The following is a 22,307-nucleotide window of genomic DNA, read 5'->3' as shown; positions in this document are numbered from 1 at the left end:
AGCCTAAGCAACCATTCGACAGGTAGCTATGATGCACACTGACCACCAGGGGGCAGATGCTCAATGCAGAGGCATGGAAACATGGAACAGACTAATGAATGTCAGAGGGAAGGGGGGAGAAGGGTGGGGGGGAAGAGATTAACCAAAGATCTTATATGCACACTAGAGGCCCGGTGCATGGATTCGTGCACCGGTGGGGTCCCTCGGCCTGGCCTGTGGGGATTGGGCTGAAACCGGCTCTCCAACATCCCATGAGGGGTCCTGGATTGCAAGAGGGTGCAGGCCAGGCTGAGGGACCCTACTGGTACACGAATCCGTGCACAGGGCCTCTAGTAGATATATAAGCTCTTTGATTTATCTCCTCTCACCCCCCCAACCCCCACATCAAAGTATGTCAGTCTGTTCCATTATGAACAAAATGAATTGACCAATAGGGTAGGACCTGAAGCATGGCGGCATAGGCAATTAATTTTGAAGCAAGTGCCAGACATGGAGTAATGAAAGCATAGTGTTTGTAACCAATGGTGCTGGAAGAACCTGATATCCCTATAAGGGAAAAAAAATTAACATCCACCTTTACATCAGAACCAGAATTATCTAAAAATGGATCGTAGACCTAAGTCTATAAACTAAAATACCTTTTGGAAAAAATAAAACAAAACCTATGTGACAGGAGTGTTGCCAAAGGTTTACTATATAGGGTACAGAAAAGCATGAACCATTAAAGCAAATTTGAATCATTAGGCTTTATTCAAATTATTTTAAAAAATGCTTTTTGAAATCCCTGTAAAAAGTCAATCTACAAACAAAAGTTTTATTTTATTTTTTTATGTATTTTATTGATTTTTTTACAGAGAAGAAGTGAGAGGGATAGAGAGTTAGAAACATCGATCAGCTGACTCCTGCACACCCCCTACTGGGGATGTGCCCGCAACCAAGGTACATGCCCTTGATCGGAATCGAACCTGGGACCCTTCAGTCCACAGGCCGACGCTCTATCCACTGAGCCAAACCGGTTAGGGCAAAACAAAAGTTTTATGATTCATATTTCTGAAAAACATCTTGTATCCATAATGTAAATACTATCTAGCTCAATATATCAATAAGATAAACCAATAAAATGGGCAAATAATTTGCAGAAGCCCTTTACAAAAGAAGATATATTGATAGTCAATAAGCACATAAGATTTCCAATATCATTAGTCATCATAGAAATATAAATTAAGCTTACTACGCTTTCATTCGGATGATTCAATTAATAAGACTGATAATATCAAGTACTGACATGAAAATGGTGTAACTAGAACTCTCATGTTGCAAATGTAAAATGGCACAAGCTCTTTGGAAAACTACTCAGTATTAAATACACACCTTTAAGATGATCCTGCCATTCCATTCGAAAGCATTTACTCTAATTTGTCTTAATTGACACCAAAACTTTTGTGTCACCTATTAAAAATCCTGCGACAATACTATGCTCCTAACACTATTCATCTCTTATCTACTCCTCTTCACAGCAAAATTGTTTAAGAGACTATTTGCTCAAACTTCTTCTCCGCTTTTCTTCTCAATATACTTAGTCAACTTCCCACACTATTCAACAGGAACTGTGCTAATCAATGTCATTAATTAATATCCTACTGCCAAAGACAACCAATTTTTTGACTTTCCATTATACAAAGTATCAACAACACTTACCACAATTAACCATCCTTTTGTCTTGAAACAGTTTCCTCTGTCTTTTTTTTTTTTAATAACCATCCTAATTATATTTCCCCCTCAACTGCCATTCTTCACAGTTTTCTTGGTTGGCTTTTTCTAGTTTACAAGACCTCTATCTGTTTATGTATTCAAGTGATCTATTAGGGCCTCTTCTTGCTGCTCTACCCTCTTGCTTTATGTCACATACCACTGATTAGCTCATAATTTAGAAATTATTACCTCTAACATGGACCTCTTCTTAGTGCCAGCGCTGTATATCCAATTGCCCCATCATAAACTTCTCTTGAATGTCCAAAAATGCATCTTAAGCTAAGATGGTCAAAACACAATTACTCTGTTAATTCCCAATCAGTTAGGCCAAAGCACATTTCTTTAACCAATGACATTCAACGGTGGAGGGGTGGGAGCAGCCTGTCCTAGGGATTCTGTTGGGAATACAAGCCATGTTAGAACATCGAGCCTGCCTGCTTGTAAAGATTCACTTATTGAAGTCCCACTAAATAACCACAAATATAAAAAGCACAAACAAATAAAAGTTCTTAAAAATAATGTAAAAAACAACTACAACCCACAAAAGATTTTTATTTTCCTAATCCAAATGGTGACTGCCAAGATTTCAGAGAACTCCATTTTCCCCCCTAGAGGATAACTTATAAATTATTGAATGCAATGCATGCTTTACAAGCTTCAATTTCCTTACTGTCCCTGCTGATTGCAACAATGTGGATACAGTCATGTACCACATAACAAAGTTTCTGTCGATAACAGCATATACAGTGGTGATCCCATGAGATTATAGTGGAGCTGAAAAGTTCCTACCGCCTAGTGACTTTGTAGCTGTCATAACATTGCAGCACAATGCATTGCTCATGTGTTTGTGGTGATGCTGGTGTAAACAAACCTCCTGTGCTGCCGGTCGTATAAAAGTAAAGCACATGCAATTATATACAGTACATAATACTTGTTATTAGACAACTGTGTTACTGTTTTTGTATTTACTACACTATATTTTTATCATTATGTTAGAGTGTACTCTACTTATTGAAAAGTTCACTGTAAAACAGTACGCTGTGTTGCACCAGCAGCAGCCGCATACATCTAGTGTTCACCAAGTCTCTTGACTGTGTTGTTTCTCTTGTGCTTTAATCTTGTGTTGTTTTGTATAGCCGTGTAGTGTATGCGCTTGTAGCCTAGGAGCAGTAGGCTATCCCCTCTAGCCTGGGTGTGCAGTAGGCTATACCAGTGGTCGGCAAACAGCGGCTCGAGAGCCACATGCGGTTCTTTGGCCCCTTGAGTGTGGCTCTTCCACAAAATACCACATGCGGGCGTGCACGTACAGTGCGAAGTTGACTTAAAACTTTAAGTAAAGTTTATTGTTAATTTTAGGGAACGTTGTGGAGTGAAAGAAGATGTAGTGTCGAGGATTGAGAAAGGTACATGTTGAGATGGTTTGGACATATAGAGAGGATGAAGGAAAGGAGATAGACGAAACAAGTATACAAGACGAGTGTGGATGGGAGACTTGGAAGGGGTCGACCTCAGCGAAATTACCTCAGTCAGATTGAGGATGTTTTTAGCAAAGGCCAGCTTAGGAGTACCCTAATTGTTAATAACAATGTACCTACCTATATAGTTTAAGTTTAAAAAATTTGGCTCTCAAAAGAAATTTCAATCGTTGTACTGTTGATATTTGGCTCTGGTGACTAATGAGTTTGCTGACCACTGGGCTATACCATCTAGGTTTGTGCAAGTGCCCTCTATGATGTCCGCACAATGATAAAATCATCTGATGAAGCATTTCTCAGCATGTATCCCTGTTAGTTAGGCAGAGCAGGACTGTATGTCTTTATAACCTCTCTTCTCTCTTACCTTCTGGATTACTCTTCTCCTGGGTTTCCTTATAGATATTCTTGACTATTCTTTATCAGCCTAAGGTGTTGCCCTTGTTTTCTTGTCTTTTCCTTTGAGAATATGATTGCTACACAAGCTCCTGCACTGTCCAACTATATAATTATTTCTCTCTATCTCTAGAGATAGAGATAGAGATAGAGATAGAGATAGAGATAGAGATAGAGATAGAGATATAGATAGAGATATATATTCTCCCCCCATAATTCTTGGTCACAGTTTTGCCACTTAGTCATACAAGCCAGCATCATGAGTGTAACCAAAATGCTGACTGTCAAGATTTCAGAGAACTCCATTTTTTCAGCCCTGGCGTTTTCTTCTGTATTAACACCACATTCAGCAATTTCAACAATGCTGCCAGTTTTGTCACATAAGTATTTCTCTCATCTACCCCTTTATTCCCTTTCCATGTCCTCCTTTATTATATGAGTAGTTGCAACTTCCCTGTAACTAAGGTCTTGTCCTGTAGTGACAATCTCCCTCGCTCTGAACTTATGTCAGTTTTTTTCCCTAAAAATCCAGAGTGGTCTATTAAAAATGAAAATATGATCATTTAATTCCTGTGCTTAATAGGTTTTCAATACGTCTGAATAGTTTAGAATGTAAACCCAAGCGTGTTATCATCCTATGCAACATCTCCATGACCTGGTTGACCTGGTACCTTTCATCTTACTCATCTCTTCATTCTTATCTTTTTTATGAGATGAAGTCATTTTAATAGTCCAAAAATGATAAATATGGGCCATTTTATAGTGTTTAATGAATATGATACTCAAATAATACTGATATGCCTTAAGTTTCCAGAATGTTCTATTTCTTGACTCTATGACGAATCTGGTAGTCTTGTTAAGAAAAATCCATTCAATTTCTGATTTCAGAACCTTAAACTATTCTGGTACCTTTTGCTTACTATCCTTTGTTAGACCTCTCACTGATCTTCATCTCAGAACTATTCCTGGAAACTAGTCTTAACAGTAATAAGCAGATACCATGGAGCTTCTAACAGATTTTGTACTAACCCACACCAGAATAATTATATAGAATGGGAGTAGAATTTGTTCTTTTGCCCCTTTAGTTATATGATGCTAAGTGATGTGAGGTCTCTGAAATTAGTTTTCTCTATTATGAAATTAGAATAACAAAAATAAATCTCTATAGCAGTGGTTCTCAACCTTCTGGCCCTTTAAATACAGTTCCTCATGTTGTGACCCAACCATAAAATTATTTTTGTTGCTACTTTATAACTGTAATGTTGCTACTGTTATGAATCGTAATGTAAATATCTGATATGCAGGATGGTCTTAGGCGACCCCTGTGAAAGAGTCGTTTGACCACCAAAGGGGTCGCGACCCACAGGTTGAGAACCGCTGCTCTATAGTATAACTCATTTATATTCACAATGCACCTAGTGAAAAATATTATAAACCTTAAAATTTATTTTGATATTAATAATTACTCTTAAGGAGACTTCCAAAATAAAACCAGGACCAGATAATTATAATTTATAATTAAAAGTCATATTTAAAATATTAGCAAAAAATTGTGTTAAGTCCTCAATTTAAAAGAAAACATGATGAATATTGCTATAAGTAATTATAATCAGCAATAAGATCCCACAAAAAAATTATGGTGTTCCCTAAAATAATAGGTTATTGCATTAATATAAGGTCGTGTATTTCAGCCAATTCTATAATAGTTAAATTGTTATAGAAGGTTAAAACTCTTTGTGAAATTACTTTTGTAATCATTATTATCGTTCTAATTTTCTCCATTGTTAATTTTAAGAAGCTATTTGAAATGAAAAGGCAAATTTATATTACACTGTCTCCTGAATTCTTCAGATAGCTTACAGATTATTTTAATGTAACAAAAAGATGTATTATGTAGTATCATTACAATTAGAGTAGACCTTCATCATACCTTTCTTTGGAAGAAAACTGATGAGAAAGTAGGAGTACTAAAATGAGCACATAATGAGGTGATTTTTCAGTAACTAAAATTTTAATAATGCTTAAACAATGAGGTTTCAGTAAAACGTGTGAAGGCTGACGTTACGGTAGATAACATTTATCTAGAACCTGGTTTCCTTCCATCTGTGTCCTTGTCACTCCCCACATAATGTTAGGTCCCTTAGGGCTGCAACATGGTTTTTGTCATCACCAGCACTGTTGCTTCATAGAAAAATATCCATTGGTGGAAAAGGCAATTTCTCTATGTTTTATCATGGAGGAAAACCTTTCACAAGTGTAGCGGAGGCAGACCTTTTTAAACCTACTTGATGACACACAGCCAGTCATTGGTACCAATAAAAAAATTACCTTGGTTATCTTGAGTCACTAATATTCATTACCCGTGGCCAGTGAGAAGCAGCCCAGGCTTCCTTACCTGGATAAAATATACTTTTCTTAGCCACAAAAAATGGTGAATGGCCATTGCCCAGGTGTGGCTTGCTTTAAAGTGAATTCTGCCCCGGGCCAGTATGGCTCAATTGTTTGGAGCACCGTCCTATGCATGGAAGGGTCACCTGTTTTATTCCCAGTCAAGGAACACACCCAAGTTGTGGTTCGATTCCCAGTAGATCGAACTGCAGATTGATGTTTTTCTCTCCCTTTCCCTTCCTGACTCTCTCTTAAAAACAAAACAGAACAAAAAACATTAAAACATATCTTTGAGTGGGAATTAAACCAAATTCTGTTCCAAACCACAGAGTGGGATTGCAGTGTTCAGGATGTGTGTCTGCACTCATCATAAAGGGAAGCTATAGAGTTGCTAATATAGAAAAGAGTTATTAAATGACAAGAAGAAAAAGAGAAGGAGGAGGAGAAACAGAAAAAGAAGAGAGCAGAAAGAGGAGGAGCTAGACTAGAGTAATATCACAATGCTGTAAGTAGTAAGATTCTAAATAAGGTATCCTATTGAGAAGTTTCAATTCGTGGTTCTCAGGTCATGGCTAACAAGAGGTTCACTACAGGAAATCCTCACATTCATAGATTCCACATATTATCTTCTACATGATTAAAAATGTACCTTGCATATTTAGTGATAATAGGTGCTACTGGAATTAACAAAATTCGAATTGTTACTGAAATCATTATAGCCTTTGTTTTAAAACAATTTATATATTGACTATATAATGATTACAATATTGGGATTTATGAACAGTTTTGTACTTTAACAAAGAAAAGGTGGAGACCACTGATAGAGACAATCCTATATAATAAAGAGCTAATATGCTAATTAGACCGAACAGCCGAATGATCTTCTGGTCGACCTTCCAGATGAAGCTGGAGCAACAAGAGCTGGCCGAGGCTGTGAGGGGCTGTGAGGGCCGAACCCCTTGCACAAATTTCGTGCATGGGGCCTCTAGCCCTATATAATAAAACGCTAATATGCAAATCGACCAAACAGTGGAATGACCAGTTGCTATGATGCACACTGACCACCGGGGGCAGATGCTCAATGCAGGAGCTGCTCCCTGATGGTCAGTGTGCTCCCACAGGGGGAGCACCGCCCAGTCAGAAGCCAGGCTGACGACTAGTAAGTGCAGCAGCAGTGGTGGGAACCTCTCCCGCCTCCACAGCAGTGCTAAGGATGTCTGACTGCTGGCTTAGGCCTGCTCCCTCCAGGCTAAGCTGTCAGTCAGATATCGCAGGCTACGAGAGGGCACAGGCTAGGCTGAAGGACCCCCCCCCCCCCCAGTGCACAAATTTAGTGCACCAGGCCTCTAGTGTTTAATAATGAACTAGTGGGAGTTTCAAAGTGAAAACCTAAGCATTGTACTCATTGCACCTTAGTTTATACCTTCATGTCTAGAAGTCTCTCTAGATAAATTCTTCTGTGGGATTGAGGCTCTCCATTAGGTGAGTCACTAGACCCATAGGGCTGATGATTTATTCTCCTCCTGTATAGCCACACTGAGAGTTATAAATCATCACACGGGTCACCTCTAAACCTCCTAAATGCAGTACACATGATAAAGGGCATCTCACCCAATGGGTGGGAAATATCCCAAAGCACAAAGTTATTCCTGGGAAATAAATGTGCATCAGAGCTGAGACTGGTTTAGAGTTTAGTCACCTGTGAATTTAAGATTTTCTCAGATTGAGTTTTCAAGATATTCCTACCAGAATCAGAGAAAAAAAAATTACTTTGCCCTGGAGAGATATGAAAAGCACATTGCAAAGCATGAAGGATTTGAATGGGATGTGGAACCGTGGCTATGATATTGATGTGTTTCAAAACAAAGCCGTGCACTCACGTGACTTACGGTAAGCAATAGCGTAAAGGTGGGCAAGTTCAAGATACCAGCAACTGCAGAAAGGGAAGTGATGGAAAACGGAATTACTCCAATATAGTTGGAAAAGTAGATTAAAACCAAACTATGGCATGTTTGGAATGCCCCCTACTTCCCTAAAACTCTACTTAAGATAATAAGAGCCTCAACTGGAGACGGGGCAGTGGGGATGAAAAGGGGGAGGCCTTTCTGATGTTATTTCAGGGTATAGGCTCTGGAGTAGACAGCTTAGATTTAAATCCTGCCTCCTCTCTGCATGAGCGTTGGCCCATTCCTTACACTTCTCTGTGCCTCAGTTGCCCCAGCTGTCAAAGCAGGAAAATAACACTGTCTACCTTGTGAGTTTGTGAGGGTTCAATTAAATATGGAGCACTTAGGAGACTGTTCAGAAGTTAATAAGTGCTCCATAAATGTTAGCTAATATTATTCCCAGCTCCCTTAATTTTAGGTTTGAGTTGGGGGAAAAAGAAGCACACGATAAAATCATTTGAAATAGTTTACCTTCTACATAGACAGCTCAGTATTCCAACAAGTACATTATCATGCAGTGTATGTTATCACTTTCATTCAAAATATTTTTTTGCTATGTCAGTGTGGGGCAGCGATTTTTTCCAAAAGCCAGATAAATAACATTATATTAATGTACATCACTTTGCAGAGAAGAGAGAATTGTTAAGAGATGGGTCAGTGTATTTCATACACAGCACATGCTTTTCTTCAGTAATAGGATGGTACCGGTGAGCAGGATTAGGTAAATGCAGGCCTACAAAAGCAGCTTAGTTCAGTGGACTCGCTGAAGGTCATGTGTTAACAATTTTATGCGCAACCCCATGACAAGGAAAGGATTTAAAATATTAGATGACAACATTCAGTTGAATGATTTTCTTGAGGAGGGAGCTCTGCAGACCCTTTTGGAGAGCTCTTTGTGAGAAAAGGCATGCTGGATATTTTTCGTGACAACTTACATTTGTGCTGAACGAGGCGTACACACCTCGTGGCAATGTAATCTGTTCCTAAACATAGTTTTCGGTTGCTTTTTTCTAAAGCAAGAACAAGGCTCTAAGTAATTATTAATAGATAAAGTGACATTGCTACTCATGTAAGCATGTGATTAACAGGAACCGCATAATATCATAACTGGCAAGGAAAAATAAAATCACGAAAACATAATAAAAATGCCAGTCACTATCATCATCATTTACTTCCCTGAAAATTTTGCCAGAGAATATCCACAAGGTTCAGACATAATTAGGGAAAGGGGGATAATGAGCACCACTTACAGACTGGCTACTATGTGCCAGGCATTGTCGCTCTTTTATATGTGTTAGCCGCTTTAACCCTTGCAGCTACTTGTGTTGGATTTTTTTATTGTTCCATTTCATTGATTTAGAAACTGAGGCTTAGACTTCAGGTTTATCTCAATTTAGGGTCTATATTCTTAAATCTGTGCTCCCAAAATTATAGTATAAGGACTTCTGCATGAGAACTCCTAGGGGCACTTGTTAAAATGCATATTTTAGGACCCACAGCAGAACTAAGTTATACTCTCTGGAAATAAGCTCAATGTTCATTTGAATATGCTTCTAGATGATTCGCATAGTCAATAAAATCTGAGAAACATTGTTTATTGACTAGCAAAATCAATTGCTCCTAATTTTATTTCTAAATCACATAACATTAAACCTATTTTACAGATTAAGAAATTGAGTTTTCCAGATGCCATTAATTTGAAATTATAATAATACATACATTGCAATAAAAATGATCAAATTTCTGAATATTTACAAATAATGAACTAATATTGCTGGCAAATAAATTATATTTAAGAATGAGTCTCTAAGGACTTACTAGTATTATATTAGTTTATATTTTATGGTGATGATGATGATAGTGATGTGTATTTATAGAAGTGTTAAATTTCTTACAAATTATATTGCCCATTGTTGGTTCCATAAAAGAGGTCTTCTCTCTGTTCATAAAAAGAAGGGGAAAAAACTTTTAGTCTAACGTATTCTGCTTTTAGGATCTCAGCATTAGGCTTAACCTTTAGTTTTGTATATTCTTTATTTTACATTTATCATTATCTGAAAATAGCAAGCATGATTTGCCTCATACATGATACATACTATATATATATACTGTATATACATATATATGTATATAAATTAGTATACGTATCAAAAATCATGATATATGATTTAAAAAATTATTTTTGGTGGCTTTAGGAAAATTTTCCTACTACTATGTTATATTATGGTTTTAGGATTATGACTGCTATTAATTAAACTTCATAATATATTGGTGGTTGGATGTATTTTAGTGAAAACAGAACACAGTTGAGAAGAGTATATTGGTTTAAAGTTAACAAATTCAGAGTTCATAGCATTATATAAACTGCATTATAAAGAAAAGCAAACCGTACACGTGATAAGTATAAGATTGTTTTATCTATTTTTGTTATTCTCTCAGGATATTATTATACTAGCTCTATCTAGTGGCCACATGCAAATATTACACTAAGCTCATAAATATAAGCTTCATTTGCAATTCTTTTTTTTATTGTGAGAGGAACACAGCGTGATACAGTATTGTTAACTGCAGGTAGAATTTTGCAGCACAGCTGACCTCTGGAACTTAATCATCTTGTATTACTGAAACGTTAGGCCTGTTGACCAGGAACTCCCCATTTTTCCCTGCTCCCAGGCACTGGGAGCCACCATTCTGTTTCTGTGTATTTGACTGTAACAGAAGTTATTTTTAAACCAGGCTTAGTTATTAAAATCGAGGCTTTTGATTTGTGTCTTCTTAGCATTGATTTTGAGGTCTAACAATCTAAATAATGAAAGAACGTAAAATATTTTAAAAGCTCAAAATAAACTTACAAAATTCAATACGATAAAATATTATCTTAAAAACATTATATTAAGCAATCATGATCATAGCAGGGTGTATCATTTTTGAAAACTTTATGAGCAGTATCTGAACCTAGTGATTCAGCCTAGATTTATGACTTCCAATGGAATAAGATTTTATTGTGGAATATTACACAATATCAGTATTAATATTTGTAATATTCTTATTACAAATAATATAACATATTATCAAAGAACTTTCATATTTCACATAACATACACTCTAATTTTTCATGCTTCCATGTAAATAATAACTTTAAAGAATATCATTTAGCCCTAACCGGTTTGGTTCAGTGGATAGAGCAGTGATGGCGAACCTTTTGAGCTCGGCATGTCAGCATTTTGAAAAACCCTAACTTAACTCTGGTGCCATATCACATATAGAAATTTTTTGATATTTGCAACCATAGTAAAACAAAGACTTATATTTTTGATATTTATTTTATATATTTAAATGCCATTTAACAAAGAAAAATCAACCAAAAAACTGAGTTCGCGTGTCACCTCTGACACGTGTGTCATAGGTTCGCCATCACTGGGATAGAGTGTCGGCCTGTGACTGAAAGGTCCCAGGTTCGATTCTGGTCAAGGGCATGTATCTTGGTTGCGGGCACATCCCCAGTAGGGAGTGTGCAGGAGGCAGTTGGTCGATGTTTCTCTCTCATCTCTCTCATTGATGTTTCTAACTCTCTATCCCTCTCCCTTCCTCTGTAAAAAATCAATAAAATATATTTTTTTAAAAAGAATATCACTTAGCTATTGTAATAAAAAACTAATCAAACTTAATGGCTTCAAACAACAATATTTTATCTGAGTACCTGTGTCATGTGGATGGTTCTGGTGATCTGGGCCAGATGCAGTGACCCCTCAGCTAAGTTCACTCATGTATCTGTGGTCAGATGCCAGGTCACCTGCTTGCTTAGCTGGGGACTGACTGGTTCCTCTTCCCACCTCTTATAGGCCATCCTGGGCTTCTTCACCCAGCGGCTCAATTAGGGTTTCAAGGGAAAGGGTGGAAGTACACAAGCTCTTCTGATGCTTAGAATTGGAAGTGGTACCATATGACTTGCATTGCACTATATGACCACAAGACGGCATAGGCATATATTAGTATATGTAAGGAATGAGGAAAGAGATTCCTCTCTAATCTGAATTGCTGGGAACGCACATGGCAAAGAGCATGGACATAGGGAGAAGTGAAGAATGATGGTCAATTTTGAATCTACCACAAGGATTACGGGATTTAAAAATAAGGATTTTCACAGATGTTCTATTTCTGTAATTTAACAAGGCCTTTTTAAGTTGAAAAACATGTCTCTTCTTTCCTAAATATTAAGAATAGTAATAGTCCTTTTTTAATAAAGATAGGTCAATAAATATCATTTTTTACAAATGTAATATGATAAATTGCAACAATTTAATTTAGATCTCTGCTTCACGTAAGTACTCCTCAGTGGAAATAAAAGCTTTGGACTGAGAGTCCGAGGACCTGGGTCCGGCTCCCTGATGATGCACTTGTCAGCTCCCTGTCTGAGAAAACCACTTTCTTCACTCGTGTCTTGTTTGCCCTTCTGTATAATGAGAACATTTGAGTGGCCCCCAAGGTTTCTTCCAACGATTTTTAAAATTTTAGGGTTACTTCTAACATGTTTGCGACATCCCTCCCAATCCATTGTTTTCTTTGCTAAAAGCAATATTTATTTCAACTAGCAATTGTCACTGAAAGACATCTAAATATTGCCTAGACCAGTGGTCAGCAAACCGCGGCTCTCGAGCCACATGCGGCTCTTTGGCCCCTTGAGTGTGGCTCTTCCACAAAATACCACGTGTGGGCGTGCATGTACAATGCGATTGAAACTTCATGGCCCATGCAGAAGTCAGTTTTCGGCCTGGGCGAGTCTATTTTGAGAAAGGTATGTTGAGATGGGTTGGACATATAGAGAGGATGAACGAAAGGAGATAGACGAAACAAATATACAAGACGAGTGTAGATGGGAGGGTTGGAAGGGGTCGATCTCAGCGAACGTACCTCAATGAGATTGAGGACATTTTTAGCAAAGGCCAGCTTAGGAGTACCCTAATTAAGTTAATAACAATGTACCTACCTATATAGTTTAACTTTAAAAAATTTGGCTCTCAAAAGAAATTTCAATCGTTGTACTGTTGATATTTGGCTCTGTTGACTAATGAGTTTGCCGACCACCAGCCTAGTCTTAGGACATAAACATATCAGTCAAAGAAAAATTAATTATTTTTAACATCTTTGTGACAATGACCATCTGGGTTCACAGTCTTTTAACATCTAATTTTATGCCAATATTTTCTAAGGAAAAAAACCTCCCTGTTTTTGCCAATGTTAATGTGATATATTAATACAATATATTTTCAATGATTCATACTTAAAAATGCTAATCATACATATATCTAGCCTTACATCCATCTGTCCACCTACCTACCTATCATCTCTTTGATTTTTATTGAATGCCTACCAGAGATGGAATTATTTGTAGTAGAAAAATATATTTGTAGTAGTAATGTTTTTGAAGTTTTGGTAAGTGTATCACTATAATGTACGAGGTTAGCATTAGGTGAAATTTAAACTGGGAGAGGGTTATTCAGGGACTCTGCACTATCTTTGCAACTTAATGTAAATTGAAAGTTGTTCTAAAATGAAAAATTTAAAATAATGCAAAAAGAAAACTTAAGTATCAACCCAAACCTTTAATTGTAAAGAAATAAAAAAATACATTGCAGTATATTCAGACTATATGAAAGTTTAACAATGAATTAACCAGATTTACATACATCAATATAGGTAGAGCTCATGACATACATTTTTTGAAAGCAAATTATAGAACAATAGAAGTTTAATTAAAATTAAGGAAATGCTAAAATATTACACTTTGTACATATGCATATATACATATATAAAGATCATGTAGAGAATATGCACTGCATTTATGATAATGGCAATGCAACATCACAGGGGAGAGCAACATAAGGAAAACAAACTAATCCGGTAATGCTTTGTTTCCTTAAAGAAAATCTGCAGCAGGCTTGTAAACAAAGTCAGGTTGCTTCAAAAATACCTGTTCTGTACCTTAAACTAATACAATGTTACATGTCAGTCATATCTCAAAAATACTGGGAAAGTACCTGTTGGAAAGCCATTAAAGACAATTCTCACTAGGTAATTCCAAATTTTCACTTTTTCTCCTCTGTGTTTTTATCTAAAGTTCTGTATTGGAGAAAATATGGAATGCCCATTAACATCAACTATTTTGTGTCCGTCAGTATCTTCTAGCTCTCAAATCTAGCTTCTCTCTCCTCGTTACTTTCATTCCAGTTTTAATGAGATCCTCTAATCCTCTCACAAGCTCTCTGCCTGTTGCCTTTACTTAATTGGTATTTCTGTGTCTGGCTCAGCCACACTCTAACATCCTGTGGCTGATCAATGTTCCTTAAGTGCAACACTGATTGAACCCTTATCCTGCTCAATCACTTTAAATGACATCCAAGTATCAATTCAATTAAATACAAATCCATTTGCCTGATTTTTAAATAATTCCACAAAATGACCTCAACAGAACTTGCCAGTCTATTACCGACTTAGGCTGCACACTTAGCATTGCAGATGCCCAGACCGGCCAATAGCTCCTGGACAAGTTTTGTGTTTTGTCACCTTCACTCCTTTGTACTTGTTAAATCTTCAGCTTAGAATACCTTCTCCAAACGTTTTTCCTCCTGAAATCCTGTCCAATCATCAAAGGGGGAAATAAAACAACTGTTATTTTGTGATATTTTTCTGATCCTGGTTATTTACCCTTACCTTCTTCAAGTGTGACTTTCCTTTTAAGTGCTCATAGCACTTAGTATACCTTTTAATGACACTTGAGTATAGGTAGATACCTACTTGCCTTAAACCTGTGTAAACTGTTACCTGTGAGAGGTTAGGATTTATGCCAATCACATCAGTTGGTATAGTTTTAGAAATTAATTAGTTTTAATATAGATATATTTGGATATGCAATTTATGGGATTGAGAAAATGTGTGAAAAATAGTATTAAAATATTTGATATAGTTATGGAAATGACTTGAGGTAGAAAGATAATGTAGAGACCAAAGAGTGGTGTCTATTGACAAGTAGCTTAATACTCAAGTAACCACGTTAGCAATCACCAGTTGAAGGGAATATGTAAAATTCCTAGGTCAGCATTTCACAAAGAAAACATACATCATTTTTGTATTAATGAGTATTTCAACAAGGCTATTGAACTGAGTGAAAAAGAATTTTCAGGGAAGTATTATTTTAAGGAATACTTATATTAATAATATTGTAATATATTGTGTATAGTTTTTACATGTATCATGGCTTCTACCATATCCTCTTGACAATCAAAGAAAAGAAAATATAGTCTTTGTTCTTGACTACATTTCCTTATATCTGTGACAAACTATCATTCCTTTACTCTTTTTGCAGTGATATTAAAATAAATAGAAAGTTTTGGAAATTTCAAGAGGTAAAACATCGAAAAATAAAGGTGTTATATAGAAGGAGAAATGCTAATTTAATGCCTAAATTTTATTTGTGATGAGTTATGGTAAAAAAAGTACAGAGGTACAGAAACCCCTCTATATCTATCTCTCTCTCTCTCATTAAGAGGGGAAATAAAATAAGTTCTGGCTAAGTGAGTATGGAGTAGCCCAGGTTTTTCAAAGCTGTGTTCTAAAAACTTCCTTGAAATGTTACTAGATGTTAAGTAAAAAAGAGGTTTCTTGGAGAGCTACAATTCTTGTTATAAATATACGGTTTAAATGTATTTATCTTGATATTTCCCAAATTTACAATAATCATTTTTACCCACAATCTTTATTACCATTTTTTCTTAAATAGAAAGTTTTGGAAATTTCAAGAGGTCAAACATTGAAAAATAAGAGGTAAAAACAACAGTTTGGAAAATGCAATTCAAGATTCCCATCATCAGACATTTGTACATCAGTTACTGACTATATTCTGCAATCCAGGCATTCCTTGGGTGCTGAGTTTCTAGAAATGAAGGGCAGATAAAAATATAGTTCTCCCAGTATAAAGAGGAGGAAGACATTATTCCACTCGGTCATGTGATAGCAATGGTTCGAGGCAAGTGTCGAGGGCCATTTTGTGGACACGCAGGATGTTCATCTGGTCCACACTAATTGCTAAATACTTACCAATCACTGATGGACAAGGATTGGGCCACGTGGTTTCACTGGAATAAATATCTAAGCTGAGTTTTAAAGAGTGAGAAGTTTACAGACAGGCAGAGTCTGTAGCCTGTGAAAATGAGAGAGGGCTTAAAATAATGTGGCTCATTTGAAGAGCAGTAGATAATTTGACATAGAATTCATAACTTGGCAGGAGGGAGTGGTAAGAGAAGATACCAGCGAGGTAGGTATGAAGCAGCTCCTTCCTTATGGCAAACTAAGACTTGTATACAAGTTTCATTAGAATAATTTAACAAAAAATGACACAGATTATTTTTTTAGAATTCTATGATGGATTAGAGTACAAATTGTCTGGAGGCCACTGCAGACTAAAAGATACATCACAAAATTACTGTTTATAGTGCATTTCCTTTTTATTGTATATACAGTTTATAGTTACTTATATCTAACCAAATATTAATATTTTTCTATGTTCTTCATTCCAACATCCATCTCCATGATTACATTTGGCATTATTTTCCATCTAACTTAAACATTGTTTTTGGAATTCCCTTTAATGTGTTTAGTTCATCATGTTTTTGTGGTAAAAATGTATATCTTTTACTTTCAATTTTAAAGAGTACTTTTATTGGATATGTAAGCTAGATTGACAGTTAATATCAGTCAGCATTTTGAAGATATTCTAAAGTCTTTAGACTTCCATTGTTTTTTTGAGAATAAACTCTTATTATTGTTGGTTCTTTTGCACTTAAAAATATCTGATTATCAGTATATTTTTAAAGATTTTTCTCTGACTACTTAATGGTTTTTGTTGCTTTAAATCCTGCTTGATATTTATAAGATTTCTTTGATTCTTTAACTTTATTGAGGAATAATTGATAAATATAACTATATGTTTAAAGTGTACAATGTGATATATATATTCATTGTAGAATAATGACCAAGATAAAAATAATTAACACATCCATCACCTCACATAGTTAACATAGACAAAATTTTTTTATGGTGAGATTGAATGCTATTCTTAACCTGTAAGTATACAATAATATATTATTAACCACCATTTTATTTTCTGTCTCTATGAAATCTGCTTTTTATTCTTTTTAAAATTCTATAGATGAGATACCATATAATATTTTTCTTTCTCTTTCTGGCTTACTTAATTTAGTATAATATCAATAGATTCAACCATGTTGCAAATGACAGGATTTCCTTCTTTCTCATATCTGAGTAACATCTGTGTGTGTGTATCACGTTTTCTATGTCCACTGACATATTGAGGACATTTAGGTTGTTTCTATTAATAATGGTGCAGTAAACATGGGTATGCAGATATCTCATTCTATGTGTGTCCTTAAAGCTTAATTTAATTGTCTGTATGCAGCATAAAGTTCGATTTTGTATTTTTATCCATTCAGCCATTCTATGTCATCTAATTGGATAAGTTAATCCATTTATATTTGGAGTAATTACTGAGGAAGGACTTATTGTTGCCATTTTTAAAAAAATTACTCTGATTGTTTTGTTTTGTTTTTGCTGTTCCTTTCTCTCTTGCCCTTTCTCTTTGTGAATTGATGTTTTGTAGGGGAATACTTTTATTCTTTTTTTTTTCTTTGTGAAACTCATAGAAATTCTCCCAAACTATCTGCTGTCTCATTCAAAAAGTATATATACTCTTACTGGCTCTGTGACATTTATATATGTGAAAATCACTATATATGAGAAATGTGTTTTTATATACATCAGTTTTATTATATAAAGCAGAGTAGAAGAGCAGTCTTTAATTCATAGGGCTGTTGTGAGAATTAAATGAAGTGCTACATAAATTTTTATGAAGAATTCAATAAATGCTAAGCATATTTATATTTATTGGCCAAATTTTATGTCCCAGATATTGACTATGAGGGTAATGTTGTACCATGTGAATCCAACCACCTGTCATGTTCCAAGATTATGGTCAAATTTTGCAGGGACTCATTGTGCATTTGTTAAAGTACAGATATTTTTTTAAGAGACAACAGAAATGCACAGAGGCCAAGATTCAGCAGGTGAGGATAGGAATAGGCTCCCTAATATTCACATTACTCCCCCATGGACTATAGCAGCACCAGGGTTTCTCTCGCCCTTAGAATGAAAATGTTCTCTTCCTATTATACCTTTCTTGTCTTTTATTCTCCTTTCTTAAAGCATACTTGAGTAGAGCAGTATTGTTTATGTTGGAAAATTCAGTCTTAAATTGGGGTTGCCAACTTTTGTGTGTGTAAAAGTAGGTTGGGGAGAGATGGATCAACACTATTTTGAAAGAGGTCTTCACTATATTTATAGTGTGATGTGTCAAATTGATTGTATACTCCTTTGATTTTTATAGATGAGTGGGATAATTCCTTTACATTCAATGCTGATAAAGCAGACTGAATTATATGAACATTACAGTGGACCTGTGAAGAAGCTGTGATTGATCACAGTATGGAGGGAATTTGGGAAGAAATTATTACTGTTATATCTGTTTTAGTTAAAATTGGTTATTATCAACTGTAAGCAGAATTCTAGATTTGAGGAATATTTCAAAATGATCATTGAGATTGTTCAGTTTATTATTTCTAAGACACAGAATATTCTTTGACTGATCACATACCATCAGATTATAGTATAACAGCTGGAAGTGCTGGTACTGGAGTCATGATTCTAGCAATTAACTCTGGGTGCACCAACTGTGTGACTTTGAGAAAGTTATTAAACAAATATAGATCTTATATTTCTTGCTGGGATAAGAGGAAAATTAAACTCTAATTTTAAGTAGACAGATACAAATACAATTCATTGCCCTGGCTGGTTTGGTTCATCATCAGCCTGTGTTCTGAAGTGTTCCAGGTTCGATTCTAGCCAAGGGCACATGCCTGGGTTGTGGGCTTGATCCCCATTGGGGGGCGTGCACGAGGCAGCCAATCAATGATTCTCTCTCACCATTGATGTTTCTCTCTTCCTCTCCCTTTCTCTCTGAAATCAATAAAAATATATTTAAATATATGTGTGTGTGTGTATAATTCATGTAACACCCTCCACAGAGTGTCTCGCTCTAAGTGCCCCATAAAGATTAGCTTTTATTAAATTTTACTATATTTTTATACTGAAACTTATATGAATTATTTTATTCTTTTACATAGTAAGTCACAATTTCTGGTAAAAATAGAAGTTTAATATTCTATTATGATTTTCATATTAAAGATGACCTTGTGTTCTATTTTTTCAATAATTCTCTTATTTTTTATCTACTATAAACATGAAATGATCAATAACTTAATAGACATAAAGTCTATGTTAAAATTTAAAAAGACTTATTTTTCCAGTTTTATTAAAGAATAATTGGCAACTAAAATTGTATATATTTAAGATGTACAATTTGGTGGTTTGACATAGGTACATACACATTGTGAGATAGTCATCACAATCAAGCTAAATAAATTTGTCATTTCATGTAATTATTTTTATTGTGTGTGTGTGATGTGTAAACATAAAATCTATCCTTTAAGAAGTTTCAAGTATATCACAGTCATATTGTTATACTTCAGATCTCCAGAACTGACTCATCTTGCATCAAAGGAAACTTTTTGCCCTTTGAACAACACTCCTCATTTCTCCCTCCCACCTTGCTTCTGTAACCACCATTCTACTCTCTGCTTCTATGAGTTTGACCTGTCTTATAAGGTTGAAACAAAAATTAGAATATATATACTAAAATACTTAGAGTTATTTTTTGTTAGTAGGTTCTACATTGACTTGTGCTTTAGTTACTGTCATGTTCATTCTAATAAAAACTTGCAAATTTCAAAATGTAATACTGGCGAATTTAGAATAACACAAGTATCCAAGAAATACTTGAAAAAGACTTACATATATAGTAAATGGTAAATATATATTTTAAAAGTTAAAAGCATCACTATACTTAGCACAATTAAAACTGTGATAGGATATGACCTTCTGCTTTTCAATTGGAGATGTACACTGTAAAAAACAAAAAGAAAACAATATTATGGGCAGAGCCATCAATGGTTAAGGGAAAAAAAATCCCATGCATTTGCATTGTGATATGGTCTCTGTCTAATGCAGTGGTTCTCAACCTGTGGGTCGCGACCCCTTTGGCAGTCGAATGACCTTTTCACAGGGGTCGCCTAAGACCATCCTGCATATCAGATATTTACATTACCATTCATAACAGTAGCAACATTACAGTTATGAAGTAGCAACGAGAATAATTTTATGGTTGGGACACAACATGAGGAACTGTATTTAAAGGGCCAGAAGGTGGAGAACCACTGAATTCTAATCTATTTCTAACATGAACTTCTATAATACTACCTTTTTATTGGTATTATAAATATATAATGATTTACATAAAAGCAAATTTTATTTATTCCACTGCAAATTGGATGCAAACAATATCAAACAAAAATTCAAGCCACATTTTATATAAAACAGAAATGTATGCAATTGAGCTTAGTTTATTTCAGACTGTGCTAAAACTCGACTATCTGGGTTGTACTTTGGTTCCAACATTTACTAATTGTATTACCTTATTTAATATCTCTAAGATCCTGTTCTTTCATTTATATAACATGACTGCTAATAGCTATTTCTGAGATATCTGAGACTTAGTAAGCTTTTAATGTATTTACCACTGTTACCATCAATATTTTAATTATTATATTTAGGGCTAATTTTTAATCAACAAGGGAGTAAAATTACTCTACTATTGAAAATGTCTCACTCTTGCAGCGGTTCTCAACCTGTGGGTCGCAACCATCGGAAAACACATATAGCATATCAGATATTTACATTACGATTCATAACAGTAGCAAAATTACAGTTATGAAGTAGCAACGAAAATAATTTTATGGTTGGGGGTCACCACAACATGAGGAACTGTATTAAAGGGTTGTGGCATTAGGAAGGTTGAGAACCACTGCTTTAGAACAACACTGATCTACTTCTTTAATGAAAAGTACATTGCTCTTTCATAATATCAGAGGTCATTATTTTTATTCACACTGGTACTCTACATATCTTTATAAGTCTAAAATCTATCATATGCCATCTGTAATCCCCAAAGCTTTGCAAATCAAATCTGTGTGTGTATTAATTTTGTTTATATTTTGCTCATTTGTCCACAGATCCGAAACTAATCTTAATTCATTTGGTAATAAAGCTTGACCAAAACTGATGTCAGACTTTTTAAAGTCTTTATCCCACACATGTGGGTTGGTTTTGGTACATATATGTCAGTGATTGGTTATGAAATAAAGGATTGTAATATTTTACATGGTTTATGCATCATTTTATCTTTCTAAAGTAAAGAAAGGTTAAAAGCACATTTGGCTCCAACGTCTCAGAAAATGAACTACAGATGTTTAACTTTCATTAAGTTATTTTCATGCAACTGCACATTTATTTGTACATTCTACATGTGAATGGTAAATGAAACATAATACTCATGCACAATAAAAAATCTAATACAATTATCTCATTAGTACATTTTATATTGTAATGACTAGTCTTGACACCAAGTTAACTTTATTCCTAATCAATCCTGTCTATATTTGAATCACCACTTCTAAAATGACACTATAAGTTAAGAAAATATATCTAATTTATATAAATGTAAAGATATTGATTATTTTGCTTTTATTTTTATATTAAATTTATTGGGGTAACAGTTAATGGTATTACATAAGTTTATAGGTGTACAATTTTATAATTCATTACCTGTATATTCTATTGTGTGCTCACGACCCAAAGTCGAGTCTCCTTCTGTCTTCATATATTTGACCCCCTTCACCTTTTCCCACTCTCCTAATCATCACATTGTCTATTTCTAAGATTTTATTTTGTTCATTTGTTGCTCTTTGTTTTGTATCCCAATGTGAGTAAAATCTGTTTGCTATGGTACTTGTCCTTTGCTGTCTGACTTAGCATAATACTCTCAAGATCCATCCATATTATGCAAATGGCAATATTTAATCTTATTTATAGATGCGTAATCTTATTCTACTGTGTATAAGTACCACATCTTCTTTATCTAATTACCTATTGAAGGACACTTGTTTTCATGTTTTGGTTATTGTGAATAATGCTGTGGTAAACATAGGGGTACATATATCTTTATGTTTTCAAAATTTGGGGGTAGATACCCAGAATAGACATTGCTGGGTCCCATGGTAGCTCTATTCATAATATTTTGAAGAAGTTTCAGAATGTTTTCCATAGAAGC

The sequence above is a fragment of the Myotis lucifugus genome, unplaced genomic scaffold (genome assembly GCF_000147115.1).
Source record: "Myotis lucifugus unplaced genomic scaffold, Myoluc2.0 scaffold_17, whole genome shotgun sequence".
NCBI classification, from domain to species: Eukaryota; Metazoa; Chordata; class Mammalia; order Chiroptera; family Vespertilionidae; genus Myotis; species Myotis lucifugus.
This window is presented reverse-complemented; position numbering follows the sequence as displayed.